Consider the following 18,280-nt stretch of genomic DNA (forward strand, 5'->3'; position numbering starts at 1 on the left):
TGGGAAAATGTAAATTAAGTTTAGGGGAAAAAACTAAGAATGAAAGGAAAGATATAATTAAAGACTGAGTGGTTTAAAAATCTTACAAGAGAATAAATGAAAATGTTTTAATAATAAAAAGGACACAGGGTTAGAGTCAAAAGGGCTGATTTTTCTTCCCCAGTCCTGCCAATAAGTAGCTGTGTAATCTCAGGCTACTCACTTACTTAATAGATGAGCTTCCAAAATGGACTATGCTCAGAAAGGATTTCTTTTCCTTTTCCTTTTCCTTTTCCTTTCCCTTTCCCTTTCCCTTTCCTTTCCTTTTCTGAAACAAATGGCCTATATTTAATGTTATCAGGTATGAAATCTGGTCACTTCTGGAATAGGTACCATTCCATTCTGAGCTTCCCTTCTTTTCTGAACCTACCAACATTGTCTAATACGTGTCACTACACTATTGTGCCCACGAATAAAATTAAGACACATAACTGATCATTCCAACAGATACTCTTCATAACTTTACTGATTATTACAATCACTTAAGCTGAAATTCAAAAGATATATATACTCTGGGAGAACAGTTTTTATCTGACATATGTTTGATCAATAGATGTTCCTACAAAAAAATCATATTAAGACCAATCATTGAAGTTTAACCAAGTTATGCTACAATAACAGACACCAACAAATCTTGATGTCTCAAAATAACTAAGATTTTATTCCTTTATGCTAAATGCTCATTGAGAGGTGACTTAAAGGACCTAGGCTAAAGTAGCAGCTACCATAGGAAGGACACAGTGTGGCATAGAATATACTATTTTTTTTTTTTTAAGTTTATTTATGTATTTCAAGAGAGACAGAAACAGTGTAAGCAGGGGGCAGGCAGAGAGAGAGAATCCTAAGGAGGCCTGCACGGAGAGTGCAAAGCCCAATGCTGGGCTCAAACTCAAAACCATGAGGTCATGACCTGAGCCAAAACCAAGAGTGGATGCTCAACTGACTGAACCACCCAGGCCCCCCAAGTACATACTCAATATTTAAAGTTTCATCTAGGAGTATCACACACTTGTTCTACTCACACTTCATGGCTAAATCAAGTCACATGGCCATGCCCACCTTTAATTTGGCAGGAATACCTACCATATACCCAAGAGGAGAGTAAGAATACTTACAAACAAGTTTCACAATTTCACAAATTGGAAACATCAAATGAAATGTTAACATACTATGATGTACTAAAAAATCAAGATTACAAAGAAATAATCAATATACTTGGTTTTGAAGATTTACCCACACATATATGTCATCAAATTGGGGTTCCTGGGTGGCTCAGTCATTAAACATCTGACTTTGGCTCAGGTCATGATCTCACAGCTCATGAGTTTGAGTCCCACATCGGGTGAGCTTGAGCCCCGCTTTGGGTGAGCTCAAGCCTCACTTTGGGTAAAATACAAGCTCCAGGTGAGCCTGCTATTCTCATTCTCTCTCTCTCTCTCTCTCTCTCTCTCTCTCTCTCTCTCTGCCCCTTGCTCACTTGTGCCCTCTCTCCAAAAAAAAAAAAAAAAAAAAAAAAAAAGGACAACCTAGAGAAAATGGATAAATTCCTAAAAACATATAAATGGCCAAAACTGAAACAAAACTGAAACTGAAAAGGCCAAAACGGAAGAAACACAAAATCTGAACACACCAATTCCCAGCAAAGAAATTGAATCCATAATCAAAAAACTCCCAACAAACAAAAGTCCAGGACCAGATGGCTTCACAGTAAAATCCTACCAAACATTTAAAGAAGAGTTAATGCCTATTCTTCTCAAACTGTTCCAAAAACAGAAAAGGAAGGAAAAGTTCTAAATTAATTCCATGAGACCAGCATTACCTTCATACCAAAACCAGATAAAGACAACACTACAAAAGAAAACTACAGGCCAATATCCCTGATGAACACAGATGCAAAACTCCTCAACAAAATATTAGCAAACCAGATCCAACAATACATTATAAAAGTCATTCACCATGATCAAGTGGGATTTATTCCTGGGTTGTAGAGGTGGTTCAATCTTCACAAATCAATCAACCTGATACATCACATCAGTAAGAGAAAGGAGGGGTGCCTGGCTGACTCGGGTGGTGGAGCGTGCTACTTTTGATCTCAGAGTTGTAAGTTCAAGCCCCATGCTGGGTGTACAGATTACTAAAAATCAAATCTCCAAAAAATGTATAAATAAAAGAAAGGCTACCAACCATATGATCATTTCAAAAGATGCAGAAAAGGCATCTGACAAAGTACAACATCCATTCATGATAAAAACCATCAACAAAGTGGTTTTAGAGGGAACATACCTCAACATTATAAAGGCCATATATGAAAAACACACAGCTAATATCATCCATCTCACATGAAGAAAAAAACGACAATAACAACAACAACAGAGCTGTTCCTCTACAGTCAGAAATAAGACAGGGATGCCCACTCTCACCACTTTCACTCAACCCAGTACTGGAAGTCCTAGCCATAGCAATGGTAAAGAAGTAAATTGGTAAAGAAGTGAAACTTTCACTCTTTGCAGATGACATGATACCATATACAGAAAACCCTAAGGACTCCACCGAAAAATGGGGAGAACTGATGAACAAATTCAGTAAAGCTGCAGGATACAAAACCAATATACAGACACCAGTTGCATTTCTATACATTAATAATGAAGCAGCAGAAAGAGAAATTAAGAAAACAGTCCCATTTACTATTTATGAAAAATACTAAGATACGTAGGAATAAACCTAACCAAAAAGGTGAAAGATCTGTCCTCTGAGAACTATAAAACACTGAGGAAAGAAACTGAAGACAACACAAAGAAATGACAAAATATTCCATGCTCATGGACTAGAAGAACAAATATTGTTAAGATGTCTGCACTACGCAAAGCACTCTACAGAGTTAATGCAATCCCGATCAAAATACCAACAGCATTTTTCACAGAACTAGAACAAACAATCCTAAAATTTGTATGGAACCACAAAAGATCCTGAATAGCTAAAGCAAAGCAAAGCAAAACCGAAGGCATCACAATTCTAGACTTCAAGTCATATTACAAAGCTACAGGAATCAAAACAATATGGTACTGAAACAAAAAACAGATCAATAAAACATAATAGAAAACTCAGAAATGAACCTAGAATTATATGGTCAAGTAATCTTCGGCAAAGCAGGAAAGAATATGCAAAGAGGAAAAGTCTCTTCAAATGGTGCTGAGAAAACTGGGCAGCTATATGCAAAAGAGTCAAACTGGACCACTTGTTTGCACCATACACAAAAGTAAATTCAAATTGGAGTAAAGACCAAATATGAGACTTGAAACATAAAAATCCTACAAGAGAGCTCAGGCAAGAATTTTTCTGACGTTGGTCATAGCAATGTCCTTCTAGATATGTCTCCTAACAAAATATAAAAGACAACCTACTGAATGGGAGAAGATACCTACAAATAACATATCCGACAAAGGGTTAGTATCCAAAATATATAAAGAACTGATACGGCTCATCTAAAACACCAATAATCCAATTAAAAATAGCAGAAGACATGAACAGATATTTCTTCAGGAAGACATACAGATGGCCAAAAGACATATGAAAAGATGCTCAGCATCACTCATCATTAGGGCAATGAACACCAAACCGTAATGAGATATCACCTCAAACCTATCAGAATGGCTAAGATAAAGAACACAAGAAACAAGTGTTGGTGAGGATGTGGAGAAAAATGAACCCTTGTGCACTGTTGGTGGGAATGCAAAGTGGTGCAGCCACTGTGGAAGACAGTGTGAAGTTTCCTCAAAAAATTAAAAATGGAACCGCCCTATGATACAGTAATTGTGCTACTGGGTATGTGCCCAAAGAATATAAAAACAGTAATTTGAAGGGATATATGCATCCCCATGTTTATTGGAGCATTATTTACAATAGCCAACCTATGGAAGCAGCCCAAGTGTCCATGGTATACATATACAATATGCAATGAAATATTATTCAGTCATAAAAAAAAGAATGATATGCAACAACAGAGATGGAGCTAGAGAGGATAATGCTAAGCGAAATAATCCAATCAGGGAAAGTCAGATACCATGTGATTTCACTCATATGTGGAATTTAAGAAACAAAGGAGGAAAAACAGACAGACAAACCAAAAAGAGACACTTAACTACAGAGAACAAACAGATGGTTGCCAGAAGTGAGGCAGATGAGGGGATTGGTGAAATAGGTGAAGGGGATTAGGAGTGCACTTGTCTTGATGAGCACTGAGTAACGTATGAAACTGTTGGATAACTACTGTACACCTTAAATGAATATTGCACTGTATGTTAACTACACTGGAATAAAAAAAAAAAAGATTTAACAACATAAAAACTCAAAAAGCAAATAAAGAAAAGGCCAAAAGACCAAATCTCCAGCACAATTCTGAAAGAAGAAGCAAAACAATCTATAGCTCAACAACACAAGTATAAAGAAATTTCAGGGAAATATTTACTTTTTTCCCTAAAATCTCAGTATTGTAGACTAAGACATTCAAATTATCCAGTTAGTTGTTCAATGGATCCTCTACTACAAATAAGAAACAAGAATAGAAAGATTTCCCCAAATCTCTCATTTTGGAAAACAGATGTAAATTATTTGAATTAAACCGAGGGGGAGGTAGCCTGCAATAAAGGGTATAACAATAGGAATGACCTGCATACCCATAAGGTATACCATGATGGAGTTAAGGGTCTGGAACTGGGATAGATGTAGGCCAGGGTTACACCACTAACTACTGGAGAGAAGATATGTTGCTATCAAAATAACGAGAAGACTCGGAAACCCTCTGGGTGTCCCCGTATCAAGCATTAATAATACACTAATAATTAAAGTACACTGAAGTACAGGGTTCACTCCATGAGTACAATGACGGTAGAAAGGGAAGCTTTAAAGGCTTAATTAAATGTGAGATATGACAGGTAGAGGCCTGATAACCTGAGAAGTGTGATGAATGGATCTGGATTCTTCCCTGGAACAGAGTTGTGTAAGAGTTGGTGAAAATGTAAGGAGATAAGGCATATTCAATCTCAAAAACAACTGAACTAGAACAATTGAACCAGAAAGCCCAAGTGAAACCTCACGTATGTAACTTTTAGAAGAGTATTAAATAATCTTTGATGCCATATTAACATCAGCTTAAATATTGCAATATCTGAGTAGCTTCAGATGCCAAAAATAATCAAAATAAGATCCTTCCCTTCATAAGATAATTGTCATGACTTCTGCCCTTCACAACCACATCTTCAAGCATGTTCATTAATTAAAATATTTATTGAACATCTAGTATAGAGAAATCCTGTGTTAGGCACTAACAACAAAGAAACAAAAGACCCTATCACTGGCCTAGAGGTGAGAATCTAGAAAAGCAGGCAGTGACAATGAAGTGTAATAATGATGTAATCTCAAGCACCTCTGGGAGCACAAATAAGGGAAGACCTCTGATAGAGGATACAGAGAAAAAAAGAAAGGCCCAGCACACTGCAGAGGTTCAGTAACTACTAAATGAAGACTGGCCTTATCTCCAGGACTTTAGTCTCCACGACTAATATTTTGACCAGTGTTATTAGTCAGGTATTAGTCAAAAGACAGAAATCACACCAGTAATTTTAACAAAGAATTTAGTGTAAATTGTTAACCAGGAATTGGAGAGCTGAAAAGGCAAAAAAGAGAACTCAGATAATCACAAAGATAGTAATTACAGGAAGCAGCTATGACCCCCAGGCTGAGGGAGAAAAAAAGAAATGATTGAAATTACTAAAACTCAATGGTTTGGAGAAACCCCAAACCATTTGGGGTCCAGATCTCTGGAAACAAAGCACTCTTTGAAGAACGCTAAGAACGAAGAATTTGTAGGAGGGTCCCTGAAAAGGTAAGATGGGAGATCTCTGAGATGGAACAAAAGGCTAGCTGATGGCACCTAGGAGAAGATTTGATGAGGGTTCTATGAGTGGGAAAAATTCAAAATGGAGGCACTTGCCGCTCTTATTACTGCCAGGGTGAAGTCCTGTTGCTATGAAGATATTGATAGAGAGAAGTAAACACAAAGAGCAAATCCCTTGTACCTCCTCTTGCTTTCCTATTTCCCATTCTATTGGCAGAATTTAATAAAGAACCAGGTGGCAAAAAGAAATATAGTTTGTAGGGTCTCAGCTTCCACGCTACAAAATAAAGTTTCAAAGGATGTGTATGAGGCTGACTGAAAATACCCTAAAAGCCAGCACTACCTATCCCAATTTCTCCTCTCTAGGTACTTAAGGTAATATTCTGCAAATATTCAGAATCAGAAAACTCTAGTTAAATTATGCTATTTGATTTTTCTCATGAGCTCTGAGGAAATTATATAAAAAATGAACCCTAAAATAAGGGCATCTATTTTAACACTCCAAACTTTAAACTCTCACGTATTCAAAAATCATCACAAGATGTGATGTGGATTAACGTGGATTAGTGAAAGGTCTGAACTGCTAAAATCTTAGATGAATGCTTTTTTATTACTCCAAAACATAAGTAGCTTTTTCTATTAGACCAAATCTTTCCCTAGTGATTAACTCTAATATTTTTATTGCCTGAGGGGCACCTGAGTGACTCAGTCAAACGTCCGACTCTTGGTTTCGGCTCAGGTCATGATCTCACAGTTCGTGAGTTCAAACCTCGCATCAGGCTCTGTGCTTACACTGCAGACCCTGATTGGGATTCTCTCTCTCCCTCTCTCTTTGCCCCTACCTCGCTTGTGCCGTGTTTCTCTCAAAATAAATAAACTTTTAAAAAAAATTTATTATTTTTATTGCCTGAAAAGTTCTGAATCTTCCTCTGAAATAGGTGACTTAAGAAAACATCATTTCAAACATACCACACTTCCCCAAATCTAAGATGTCATTAGAACACAGCACTATTCCATAAACCACTAAGGTGAAAAAAAATGCTAGAAGTTAAATTATGACTTCATGGGTTCTTTCAAGGACTTGTAAGAATTATTGAGAGAACTCTATCACATTAATTATCTAATGTACTACTAAAGGGTACTATCTCAGGATATACTTTAATTGTTTTTATTATCAACTTCTATTGTATCAGTTCTTTGGTATTTTGGTTTCTTTCAGCTTCTATTTTTATTTCTGTTGTAGTTTTATCTTAATATTTACTCAACAAATAGCATAAATACTAACCTTAGTTCATTTCTGTTCATTTTACACTGATGGGCTAAATAATTTCATTCAACATTTACAGGCCTAAGGCAGGAGATGGGAGAGGATGGGAAAGAATGGGTACAAGGATTTTTTGGGTGGTCATGAAAATGTTCTAAGATTATGGTGATGACTGTGCAAATGTAAACATATTAAAAACCACTGAACTATATAAAACACAGAAATTATATTCAGCAATGCTGTTAGAATTATGGTAAATTCTGCTTTCTTACATCAAAACAGTTAAAATATAGCATACTTTTGAAATAACTGTAAATAAATATTAGAAGATTCTCTTGTTCAGGTGTCAGCAAATTTTATCTGTAAATTACTTAATAGTAAATATTTTAAGCTTTATAAGCCACATACAGTGTCTATCAAGTGTTTTTAAACCACCTTTAAAAATGTAAAAGTCATTCTTAGCTCTAGGGCTATAGCTTGTTTGACCCCTGCTCTAATCACATGCTATTTTTTTTTTTTCTTTCAGAAAAAACCATAAATAACGGAACAAATTTGTTTTCCAGAATGCAAGCAGTCAAGGGGCACCTGGGTGGCTGTCAGCTGAACGTCTGACTCTTGACTTTGGTTCAGGTCATGATCCCAGGATCATAGGATCAAGCCTTGTGTTGGGCTCCATGCTTAAGTATAGGGCCTCCTTAAGATTCTCTCTCTCTCTCTCTCTCTCTCTCTCTCTCTCTCTCTGTCCCTCCCATCATTTGCATATGCTCTCTCTCTCTAAAAATAAAAATATAAAAATAAATTTTTAAGTGTAAAAAAAAAGAAACAAAGAAACCAAATGTAGCTCATAGTGATGATAATATTAGTGTGGAGACACTAAACACAAAAGCAGTTTTAGTCTTTGAGAAATCCATTTCACCATTCATATACCACTCCTATAGGGGACAAGAGAGAGGTGAATACTAACAAAAATTATTTCCACACCATAAGTCAAATGTTCTAGATGTATCTTCTCAGCATCCAAAGTACATAAGTGGAAAAAGACAAACTTCAGACATTTATCATTAATAACGCACACTATTTATTTCTAAAAGATCTGAGAGGACAAGGACTCACTGCTGTATACCCTATACATCTAATCAAAATTCACTTATCGCCAGTTTTGCAAGGAAGTAAATACATCATCAATTAGTTTTACTAACTAGAACTTCCAGTACAGACTTTGTCAACTGGAATTCTACAGAATCCTAGGGTTCCACGAAGTACTACTTATTCGAGAGATCGTAACTTAAAAAATAATAAATTGGCTTTTGAACTTTGTGCACTAAAAGAGAGGTCACAGTGCTACAAGGTGATCAAGCAGGTCCACTGGTAGCTTTGTGTCAGTTCCGTAAGGTAATGCAATTTTCAGAAATTCCATGTAAACTGAGTCACATCAGAGTATTTACTCTTAATGTGTGACTTCTCTACTCGGCGTAAAGACTCTGAGATTAATCCATGCTGTTGTGTGCATCCAGTTTCTTTTGTTGCTGAAAAGTATTCCACTGTATGGATATACCACAGGTTCTTCATTAACCTGCTAATGAACACTTGAGTTATTTCCAGTTTCTGAATACTCTGATTAAAGTTCCTGTGGAGATTCTTGTAAACATCTTTTTTGCTGGGTCATTACGGTAGAGGTCTAATTTTCTAAGGAATGGTCAGTTTTCCAAAGTGGGTACATCAGTTATACATTCCTACCACCAATGTAAATGTTCCCGTTTACTCCACATCATCATAACCACTGGTATTATCTATCTTTTTTAATTCTAGCCATTCTGATGACATCTGTCATTTTAAGTTGTATTTTCCTAGTGACTAACAATGTTGACCACCTTTTCATGTGCTTATGATCCATTCACTTATCTTCTTCAATTTTTTGCCCATTTTATATAGAGTTAAGGCTTTTTTATGTGGGAGCCCTTTGCATGACATATATACTACAAATATATTTTTCTGTTCTGTGGTTTGCCTTTGGTTCTCTTTTGTTCATTTTATTGTTGGTTCTCTATGTCCTGAAATTTTTAGTACCAGTAAATCACAAATATTTTTTTCTGTATTTTTCTTGTATAAGTTTTATATTTTTAGCCTTACAAGTTAATACCATTAACCATTTTCAATTACTTTTTGTATTTGGTGTGAGGTAAGGGTAACTGTTCATTTTTTAATGTATTTTTTGTCTACTCATTGTATCAGAAAGGTCTATGAAAGAGGTGTATTAAATCCACAACTATAAAATGTATTTTATAGATGTATTAAATCCACAACATGTTTTGAAGCCATGAATTAGGTGTATACAAACAAGAACTGTTATATCTTCCTAATGAACTGAACCTTTTAACATTATCCCTTTTTATCTCCAGTAATGTTCCTTGGCTAAAGCCACTATATCTCCTATTAGTAATAGTCAGAAGAGCCATTTCTTACTTAATATTTGCATGACTCATTGTTTCCCTTATTTTTACCCTGAACTTCAGTTTATGCTTTGTAAGCAGCATATAGTTGGATTTTGTTTTTATTTATATTTGTCTTATCATGGGAGCATTTAGTCAATTTGCATTTAATTACTGATGTAGTTGAGTTTAAGTCTACCATCTTTCTACTTATTTTCCATTTGTTCCCTTGTTTTCTGTCCTTAGATTCTTCCTTTCCTTTCTATTAATTAAATATTTGCTATTCTATGTATTCTACAGGCTTATCTTTTAGCATCATTCTTTCAGTGGTTACTGTAGAAGATAAAAATGCATCTTTATTTTCTGTCTTAAAGATGTCTTAAATGCATCTTTATTTTCTGTCTTTATTTCTGTTCCATGCAGTGAGAGATTCTTATAATTTAACTCTACTTACTTACTTTAATTTTTTTAATGTTTATCCATTTTTGAGAGAGACAGTGCGAGTGGGAGAGGGGCAGAGAGGGTGACACAGAATCCGAAGCAGGCTCCAGGCTCTGAGCTGTCAGTACAGAGCCAAATGTGGGGCTCGAGCCCACGAACTGCAAGATCATGACCTGAGCTGAAGTTGGATGCTTAACTGACTAAGCCACCCAGGTGGCCCTATTTACTTCTTTTGCTATTGCTGTCATATAATTACTTCCACATGTTATATTATTTACCAATATAATATTTTCAATGGAATACTGGACATTGTTAAAACTATTGGTTTAAGCAGTTAACAGCCTTGCCCAACATACTTACTCCACTACTCTTCATTTCATCATGCTTCTGAGAATTTTTTTAATAATTTTTCATTAAGTTTATTTATTCATTGAGAGAGAGAGAGAGAGAGAGAGAAAGAGAGAGAGAGAAAGAGAGAGAAAGAGAGAGAGAGAGAGAGAGAGAGAGAGAGAAAGAGAGAGAGAGAGAGAGAAAGAGAGAGAAAGAGAGAGAGAGAGAGAGAGAGAGAAAGGAGGGAGGAAGGAGCAGAGAGAGAGGGAGACAGAGAATCCCAAGCAGGCTCTCCACTGTCAGAGCAGAGCCCGACATGGACCTCGAAGTCACAAAACACGAAATCGTGACCCAAGCTAAAACCAAGAGTCAGACACTTAACCAACTGACCCACCCAAGAGTCCCTGAGAATTTTTTCTTTAGCTTGGTGAACTTCCTTAATATTTCCTGAAGTATGGATATGCCACACTTCTATCAGTTTTGTTTATCTAAGAATGTATTTATTTCATTTTTATTTTTGAAGGATATTTTCACTGAGTATAGAATTGTCAGGTTTTTTTGTTTTAAAGGTGTCATTCTACTATTTTCTGACTTACATAATCGATTGAAAAGTCAATCTTGAAAATTCTTATTTCTCTGTAAGTAACTTGTCTTTTGCCCCTTCTGTGTTTTAAGATTTTTGTTCATATGTGGGTTTCAGCACTGTGATCTGGAACTATGTGCTGAGGAAAATAACACCAACAGTGGACAGACACAGTACTAATTCCTACTATTAAGTTGTTGACTACTTAATAAATAGAATTATTAGTTATTTCTTTTGGCTTACTGGTGCTATGAAAAAGTTTCCAAAGCACTAAGGCAAAGTGTTTGTTATTTATCCTGTTTTGGATTCACTGGGCTTCCTGTATCAGTGGTATGAGGTCTTAACAGTTTTGAAAAATTTACCATTATTTCTTCAAATACTGCTTCTGCCTCCTTCCCCTATCCATTTCATCAATGGCTTGATCTGTTCAGGCTGTTATAACAAAATACTATAGACTGGACAGCTTATAAATAACAGAAACTTATTTCTCGCAGTCTAGAAGCTAGAAGTCTGAGATCAAGATGCCACATGATCATGTGAGGGCTCTCTTAAGTGCTGCAGACTTCTTATTGTATTCTCACATGGTGAAAGGGGCTAGGGAGCTTTCTGGGGATCTCTTTTATACAAGCATTAATCCCATGCATGAAAGTTCCACCCTCATGACCTCAATACGTCCTCAAACTTCACCTCCTAATACCATCACAATGAACATTAGGATTTCAACATGAAATCTAGGGGAACAAATATTCAGACCATAACACTTAGGAACTCCAATTATACATATGTTAAGTCACCTGGCCATGTTACACTTGTTTTTTATAATGTTCTGTTTCTTTCCATCTTGTTTCCTTACTACTTTAAAAATATCCTCGCAACAACCCTCTTGGTGGGTACTATCAAGAAACACAGCAAACATGAACTTCAAAACCTACTTTGAAAAGAAAAAGTTAAAATCAGCAAATTACATTTCCCTTTTAGGGAAAATGCTGTCAATTCAGTCCTACCTTCAGTCTCATCCATGAAACCTATTAAATATGTTTAACATTAACATATTAAATATGTTTAGGTCATCACAAACAGGAGACAGAACGAGGTATGTAAGGAAGGTGCTTAATTTGCAAAAAGTATCACTTGGCTATGATAAAACCCTTTTCAGACACCAAACTTTAGTCTTTTTGACGCAAATATTTTGTCAGTTTAATTATCCTCTGACGTCAATATGCTATATTCATACTTATTATGTATTTATCCATAAACATTTTAATTATTTTTAATGTTTTTTAATTTATTTTTGAGAGAGAGACAGAGTGCAAGCAGGGGAGGGACAGAGAGAGAGGGAAACACAGAATCCGAAGCAGGCTCCAAGCTCTGAGCTGTCAGTATAGAGCCTGACGCGGGGCTTGAATTCACGAACATTGAGATTATGAGCTGAGCTGAAGTCAGACCTTTAACTGACTGAGCCACCCAGGCTTCCTTTTATCTGTAAACATTTTAAAGCTTTAAAATCCTTAAATCTATCATCCAATGTTAAATTAAAATTGCTTTTCTCCCCCAAAGTTGAGATATGTATTAATAGCCACATATACATAATTCATTTACCAATTTACAGTTAAAATAATATGAATGGCACCACTGTATACATAGCCCTATGGAGTTTATAAGCAGTCTTCACATCTTACTTGATTCTTAAAAGGATTCTGTGAGGTAAGAAAGTATAACTATTTACCATTCCTGTTATACAAATGAGAAAACAAAAGCTCAAAACTTAAGTGACTCATCCAAGAGTCATTAAGCTACTAAGTAAATCCTGATAAAACAGAAATTCAAAATCTATGTGCTCTTTCTATTAATCTGCTTACAAATAAATTGCCTCATGTGCAGATTACAAGTGAAACACAAAAACCGCCTTTTTAATTTTTGTAAACTTAGGTAATATTCTTCAACGTTTATTTATTTTTGGGACAGAGAGAGACAGAGCATGAACGGGGGAGGGGCAGAGAGAGAGGGAGACACAGAATCGGAAACAGGCTCCAGGCTCCGAGCCATCAGCCCAGAGCCCGACGCGGGGCTCGAACTCACGGACCGCGAGATCGTGACCTGGCTGAAGTCGGACGCTTAACCGACTGCGCCACCCAGGCGCCCCTAGGTAATATTCTTGAGTAAAATAAGTGAAAGCATGCGTGATCATCTTTTTCAAAAGAAAAAGCACACCTTGGGGCACCTGGATGCTCAGTCAGTTAAGTGTCCAGCTTCAGCTCAGGTCATAATCTCACAGTTCCTGAGTTCAAGCCCCACATCGGGCTCTGTGTTGACAGCTCAGAGCTAGAGCCTACTTCAGATTCTGTCTCTGTCTCTCTCTCTCTCTCTCTCTCTCTCTCTCTCTGCCCCTCCACTGCTCATACTCTCTCACTCAACGATTAACATTTAAAATAAAAAGAGAGAAATAAAAAAGAAAACCACACCTTAAAGCAATTTTAGCAATATCAAATTATCTATAAGGCAGCAAATTTCATTTACTTTTATACCAAAATGTGCTTAACAAATTCTTTCCAGGACACCTGGATTGTTCAGTCAGTTAAGCGTGCAAATCTTGATTTTGACTCAGGTCATGATCTCCTGGTTCATGGGCTCCAGCCCCCACAGGGCTCTGCACTGACAGAGAGAGGCCTGCTTGGGAATGTCTCTCTCTCCCTTTCTTTCTGTCCCTCCCCCATTCACACACACTCTCTCTCAAAATAACTAAACTTAAAAAAGAATTATTTCCTAATGAAGATATCTTAATTGACAATTTTCTAAGTATTTTTTATTCAAAGTAGGTAATACTACAAATAGTACTTCTGCAGGAGCCCTGTAAACTTTCCTCCTTCCTCCTTCCTCCTTCAGTAGGCCTGTGAACATTTCTCCTTGGGGAGAATCCTACAGACAAATTCCAGACTCAATACCACAAATGGTTAGGAAAAATTTTCAAATATTCCTGGTGATATTTCAACATTTCTGAGAAGAGAATTCTGACAAAATGAGAACAAAAACCCTCTACCAAACCTTCTGCTTCTCCTTCTGGAGTAGCCAGTGTTTTGGGTTTTTGTTTTGTTTTGTTTTGTTTTTAAGAATTTTAATACATTCCAAATCAGTGTGCCAGGTTCATTTCAGCTCCTCACTGCCAAACCTGAGGGCAGAAACTGTTTCAGTTTCTCTTTCTCATGTGTTGACCAATGTATAAAGGTTTAAACTTCACATTATCCTTATTTTTCCTGATCTTAACAGAGTTGGCATCCTTTTGCCTGGCCATGGGCAGAAAGTCCTTGATTTCTTCAATTTTGTGAGGCATGGCTACGAGGGGTACAGAGGAGCTTGCAGCTGGCAGCCCCCCGAAAGATCTAGCCACTATATTTTTAAATACAGTTATTTACAATTATCAATAAACTCTTTTTGAGAATGTCAAGTGCTACACATTCCATCACAGAAAGAGGCCACACTCATTTACTGTGAACACAAATGTTACCTTCCTACATAGCAAGCCATTTCTGTCATTACTTTTATGGGCAATATAACCCAGCCCTTCAAATAAAGGAAAGAAAAATAAATAACCATATGAAAAAGCTCCAGAGGTTTTTTTCTTTTTTTAAGTTTATTTATTTTTGAGAGAGAGAGCATGCAAGCAGGGGAGGGAGAGAGAGAGAGAGAGAAGGAAACAATCCCAAGCAGCCTCTGTGATGTCAGCAGGGAGCTTGACACCAGGCTCGAACTCACAAATGACTGAGATCATGACCTGAGTCAAAATCAAGAGCCAGACACTTAACCAACTGAGCCACCTAGGCACCCCTCCCATAGTTTTAAGTATAATAAACTACAGCCCCTGGCATATTATAGTAACATTATATATTATATAATATCTGATGTTATATCTAGTATATTGCAGCATATAGGACTAACAGACATGAAGAAAGTAAAAATCACCTCTGAAAAATGAAAAAGGGAATTATAAGCTCCTTTTTAAATTCTATTATCCAAAAAAAGTCAGTTAGTAGTAATTCATGCTTGTTTAACTAGCTAAGGTTAAGATCCATAATTTGATCCTATATAAATCAATTATCTTTGTGCTACCAGGAATATAATATACCAATAACTCTGGACACTCAGAAATAGTAAATACGTATCTGTGGTCTTATGAGGATTTAGCCAAGATTATAGATGGCTCAATGCCATCAATCACCAGGAAGGTACACAATTCCAAAGGATGTGACACTGTGTAGATATCTGGGTCCTGTTGTTTTTTTCTGAGTAGAAAACTACTAATACATAAATCAACAAAATTATAATACTTATAAAACACCTCAATTTTTTTACCTCTGTATTTTGTTTTTTCCTGTCATTTCATGATATTTTTAACGACTGCTGCTCTCCCTCCTTACTTTGTTCCAAATCAATATGTCTTCCAAGAGTCAAGCAGAGACTTCTATCACAGTGGTAGTTTCTTTGGTATCAGGAAGACTTACAAAATAAAACAACCGTTCTCACTTCTGTAGTTAATTCTTACAATAAATATTTTGTGCTCACATTGTAAGCACTTCAATTTCTTACTAAGAGTTGAAGTAAGAAATATGTGAATTATACTTAATGAATTATTGTAGATTCAGGGTTATTCCTATAACACCATTCCCAAAAATGAATGGGATACAAAAGTATCTTTATAGACACTGTAGAATTGCTCACAATTCCCAGTCCCTCTTATCTACACAGTAACTTACAGTTTTCCATATGTGAAATTATCTATTCTGTCATGTGCATTATACCAGAAACATAATTAAAATCTCTAGCAAATAAAGCTCAACAAAACCTTATAGTATTATTTGGAGAATAATGGGCGGCCTAGATTTATCAAGAGCAATGATCTGCAAATGTGTATATTAAGAAACAATGATCTGCTGTCTAACAGAGAAGAGAGTTGTCATACTCTAGTATGTTTTTTTGGAGAAAGATGAGTCTACAAACACAATCCCAGGTCTATTTCATCTGTACTGCATCTATAGGAATGATCTAGAAAGACTTCAACAGGAAAAAAAAAAAAAAGTAGAAGAGGGGAAGGATTGTTTCTCTTTTCAGCAAAGAACAGTAGGTTAAAACTATTGCTACTTTTATAATTCTGAATCCATCTGTATAAAGTATAAAGAAAATCAAAAGGTCATTATCTCTAGATGTGGCTATAGGTTCCCATGCAATTTTATGGTTAGAAGTTAGGAAGTGACTGGAATTGTTGCCTGTTTCAAAGGTAGGAAATGAGAGGTTATTCTGAGGTCAGGGTCTTCTAATGTGGTTCTTGATCTAAATTGTGTTAACTCGCTCTGCTCCAGGATGAAAGCAATTATGACCAGATCAATGTGCTCTGCATCTGGTTAGTCAGCTGCTCCAGAGTAGGCAGCCAGCAAAAGAGCTTTGGGGCCCTCTCTGGGCACTGTGCCTCCTAAGATTTGAGCATAGGCCAATCCTATTGCCACTAATTCTTAAAAGGTATTTTCAGATCCCCAAGAAGTAAAATAAACATAAATACAAAATGCCTTCCTTTTAATTTTCCAAGGAAGCTGTAAATGAAGTGTTCCACATTTTACTCTAACATTCATTAGAAAATGAAATATTTTAACAACTCTATATACGAAACCACTAAACTGGATTTCAAGTGTCAGCCTTAGAAGAATCAACTAATTCCTTGGTAGAGGAAATTTAAAAGGAAGCCACTGGTCTGTTTTGTTTGTTTTTTAAAGAGGGAAAAACAATGCTAGAAAGAAGAGTCCCAAAACCCAGGTGATTACAAAGTCTTCTTAAAGGAAATGGCTTGAATACACAATTTTATGATTGTTGCCATACCTACAAGTGGTCCTAACTACAAAATCCCAGCATTAATCCAATTTTATTACAAATTCCATGTTAAAGTTTGAAAACATGCTTCAGTCCCATAACTAACTTTCAAGTTAGAGTTCAAGAAAAATGTCTGAGATAAAAGGTATGTTCACTAAAAGTAAGAAATGGTAAATCAACCAGTCAGCTAATCAAGTTGGTAATACAGGAAATCACAAGAGGGAAAAAGTATACCTATGTACTGTAAGTATTTTAACTTGAAACACTCAAATGTGCTTACCAATCTTTTGCTGTGAGACAAAGGCCATGATACGCATTCCTTACATAAACCACGTGCCAGCACTGACTCTACAATTTCTAGTTCATTTCTTTAAGCATAAAGGGAAAAAGTTGAAAACACCTGTAAAGTGGGGCACCTGGGTGGCTCAGTTGGTTAAGCATCCGACTTCAGTTGTGGGATCAAGCCCCACGCTGGGCTCTGTGCTGAGCATGGAGCCTGAGATATTCCCCCTTCCCACTATGCTCCTTTGTCCCACTTGTGGGCTCTCTTTCTAAAGAGATAAGATACGATATGATGAGATATGAGGAGATACGATACGATACGATAAATGTTTGTTATAAAATTTGATCTAATGCTTGAAAATCAATTTCTGTTTTTATCATGCCTTGGAACAAGGTTTATGGTGAACTCATAGGCACCTAAATACACAGTCATTTATATGACTGCTTTCATAATAGCAGAAATAGCTGAAAATCTGATCAAAATCCAAGGCATCAGGTATGCAAACAATCAAGAGGCAAGAAAACCTAATGGTACTCACCAAGGCTCTCCAGAACTCATGAGTAGTTAAGAGGCAGTAAAATGGGTATGAATTCATTATTACTGAACTCCAGAATGTATTTTACAATAATTAACTTCAAATACAGAGGGGTAAGGGGAGAGGAATCATCATTAAATTATAGTGAGAATGTTCAATTTAATAGATTTAAAAAGTGCCTAGAGCATTAAAATTCTTCTTAATGAGTTCAAAATAGACACTCCTTTGTGGTTCCAACTGCTTCCAAATATGTGGATTCTTTTACCAAGAGAAAACAAAAAGGTCATTTTTGACACCCAGATTTTATTTTTATCTTGAAATTTTAAAATGGTGGCATAAGTCTCTTGTTTTAAGCATATCACTCCAATTTAGGTCTTCCATGGAGCCCTAATGTATATTTGCCTTCTATGTACACATTTCGTTAGCATTACTATCTATCTCTCTGACATCCTCATTAACACAAAAGGGCAAAGAAAGGTTTTTATTCTTTTTTCTATTCTTTCTGTATGCAAAAAAAGATTAAATTTAAAGATTATTTTCACTGATGGTTCCAAAGACATAGCTTTCAATAATCAGTGCCCTAGAATGCAATAATATTTATAGCTTACTATAAAACCTGAAACTGGTTTT

The 18,280-nt window shown here is 36.1% G+C and overlaps 1 protein-coding gene across 4 annotated transcripts in view; it reads right to left on the minus strand.

The window, feature by feature from the left end:
- CDK17 (cyclin dependent kinase 17) overlaps positions 1 to 18,280 on the minus strand; it is a 109,738-nt gene that overhangs the window by 58,454 nt on the left and 33,004 nt on the right. Inside the window, exon 1 of one of the 4 annotated variants that reach the window (XM_043562190.1) lies at positions 207 to 1,552. The exons of 2 other annotated variants lie outside the window; for them this stretch is intronic. The gene's annotated coding sequence lies outside the window, so the exon portion shown is untranslated. Of the gene's footprint in view, positions 1 to 202; positions 1,553 to 18,280 lie in introns of those variants that run through there. One more of the 4 variants, XM_043562191.1, reaches the window with a different exon arrangement.

Source organism: Prionailurus bengalensis, chromosome B4, assembly GCF_016509475.1.
Source record: "Prionailurus bengalensis isolate Pbe53 chromosome B4, Fcat_Pben_1.1_paternal_pri, whole genome shotgun sequence".
Taxonomy (NCBI): domain Eukaryota; kingdom Metazoa; phylum Chordata; class Mammalia; order Carnivora; family Felidae; genus Prionailurus; species Prionailurus bengalensis.